The sequence below is a fragment of the Carya illinoinensis genome, chromosome 6 (assembly GCF_018687715.1).
Source record: "Carya illinoinensis cultivar Pawnee chromosome 6, C.illinoinensisPawnee_v1, whole genome shotgun sequence".
NCBI lineage: Eukaryota > Viridiplantae > Streptophyta > Magnoliopsida > Fagales > Juglandaceae > Carya > Carya illinoinensis.
Genome location: NC_056757.1, coordinates 23713851 through 23716763, shown reverse-complemented (window position 1 = coordinate 23716763; position 2913 = coordinate 23713851).

The window sequence follows — 2913 nt, the reverse complement described above, 5'->3', positions numbered from 1 at the left end:
TGAAATCGACCAATTTTCAGCCCTGTCCAGTCTATTTTTCAGGTTCGGACCGAAAAAACCTCACCTCTAGTTTGAACCCCAACCATGGACTCAATAAAGAGTATGTACCTAGTGGGATTTTTATAAGGGTTGTGAGAACCTGGTATGGCTAGGCATTACCATAGATAGGATACTTAGTGCCTAGCTTTGGTATGTTACATTCTCTGGCACAATCTAATCGTTAATGGTGCCTATCCTATGCGTATATCTAGCTTAAATGTATCTCGAAAAATACATATCTTGTTGTGATGTGGTTTGTTAAGTTCCCATGTTTAAGACGCCCCTCTAGGGTGTATCTTTGTGAATGGCTCTCGATATTACAGGGATACTATGGTTGGCCTCTATCTCTATTCCTATATATTGCACTTATCACTATTATGTCCTTTTATCACACTCTATCACATGGACAGCACATGGCTCTGGCCTTTAGTTGTCAGTAACTACTTCCTTGCCCATTGTATATAATTAGACTCAATAGTTACTCCACAAAGTCCTGTTACATGTGTATGCGTTGGAATCTTATCTTTCCTTTCCACATAATCCACTTTGAATTTGGTTCCTTCCTTCACTAGCATCGAACATACTTTTTGTGTTCCTTATATCTAAAAATCCACCTACTCCTGACTCACTAAAAAATGAGTAGCACTAAAGTTATCCTAAGTGCAGGAGGATGTCATGTAATAATTAGGAATAAATTCCTAGATCGTCTCCTCAGGGAAAGTTACTTAGAAATCAAACTCGTTGAAAAAGGTGAAAAACTTCACAAAGAGAAAATAAAATGATGGTATGTGCAATGGATGGGAGAGGACACTAGTCTTGGACTAGATTCATATTTTTGGATTTTGATTGTCGGATCGGAATGTAAAGGACTAATAGATTAAACTCAGAAATTGATAAAACTAAATTAAGAATTAAACTAAATTAGGAAGTAATTGACAAAACATGCACTGAAATTGAAAAGCCCCAAAATCAATGTTCTAGGGTTCATCATTATGTTCAAATCACAAATTCTCAAATTAAACCACCGTAATTGTAATCACCACTAAAATGAAAGTTTAACAAAACGATAAAAATAAATAACATGAATTGAATGAATAACAAATAAATTTCTCAAACGTCTAAATCAAAATTCTCTAAAATAATTCAGAAACTCAAAACTGAAATAAAATAGCAAGTAGGGAATTGAAAAGATCAAGCCAGTTGAATGGAGATGAAGATTCGAAGCGGTGGAGGAGGCTGAGCTGCAATGGCAATTGGACCCCTCAAGGAGTTCTTCAATCTGCTGCAGTGTGAGTGAATGATCCAGTGGAAACTGTGTAGCTGCGTGAATGATCGATTGAATGAATCCCCCTCTTCGAATTTGAACGAACATCAAAGGAAAAATGAATTCTAAGTGTTTCTCTACTCAAAAACCGAGTTTTCCAGCCCAAGAGTCGTCCTAAGATGTAAAAAAAACATATATATACTCTGACGGCGGAATGAACCCTGATATGTAAAAATGCGATATTCGCTCGAGCGGAGTGTCGAGCGAACATCGAGCGTTCGACTCTGCCTAAGTTCGCTCGAGCGGCCTGTCGAGCGAACATCGAGCGTTCGACTCTGCCTGAATTCGCTCGAGCGGCCAAATGCCTCCGCTCAAGCGATCCCTTTTCCCGCATCTCTCTCAAGCCCACTGTCGAGCGGAAGTCGAGTGTTTGAATTTGCCTAACTTCTCTCGAGCGGCCAGAAGCCGCCGCTCGAGCGAAATGTACCATAATCCATATTAATTGGCAGTTGATAAAATTAGAGCAGAAATTCATGCTTTTAATCAATTAAAATCACAACTTTGATTTATTCATTTTTTCATATAAAACCAATGATAAAGTAATGAAAGAATTAATATATATTGGTTCCAAAAGCATTAAAAATGCCATAATTCAACTCAATCACCTCCTTTGACTAATTGTATCGTGTACCACCAAATTTGTCAGCATCTTTGATACACAACCCTTCTTGCAGCATGGAACATGAGATTTGTTCGACGTGCTTTCTTTGCTCGTGACATTTGGTGTTTTCCCCGTGGCTTCGGTTATTCCATCCCTTGCCATTCCACCTCCTCGTAACCATCATAATCTTTTCTCCGTAACTTCCTCTATTCCCCTTTCTTGCTCCTAGAGCTTCAATTCTTCTGCTCTCTTTACCTTACACTTTTTGTGCCCAATGAAGTTGCTCTCTCTTCCCTTCCAACCTCTCACTTTTCTCCCCCAAATGGCTCCTAGGAGCGCTTCCTGCTTTGCTTGTCTGTCTTCTAGACTATGCAATTCTTTGGACAAGGCTCATTATAGCTGGTGGCCTTTAAGGGTTGCCGTTTGATTGCTAGTACTACTCAAACATAGTTAGACTTGGTGTAGGACTTGAATCGCATTCTCGATACAATGGACATGATCATCCTTGACTCTCGTCATGGCATTGTTAATTTCGATGGGGTTGCTGATGTTGGTATGTTTCTGATGGGGCTAAGGCTCCCCTTTTGTCACCCTGTTTGTGACATTTTGGACTTCTTGAGCATGGAACCTACCCAACTCTTACCCAATGCTTGGAGAATTATGTTATCCTGTTGTGTCCTATGGAGGTAGGCCTTGGAGGCTGAGGGGCATGAAAGCCCTAATCTTATTGCTCACAAGTTTTTCTACATTCATTTTGTTAGGCAACATGATGGGAACTAGTTTAGTTTCATTTCGCGAATGGGCTACAGAGTTGTGCGTTTGGAATCTTAGATATTCTAATGTTAAAAATTGGGACAAGAAGTTTTTCTTTGTTTTTGGATTATGATGGGAGTTCCTTGGGAGTGAGGCTGGTCGCCACAAGTTTCTATTTAGAACCTTGTGGCGTTGT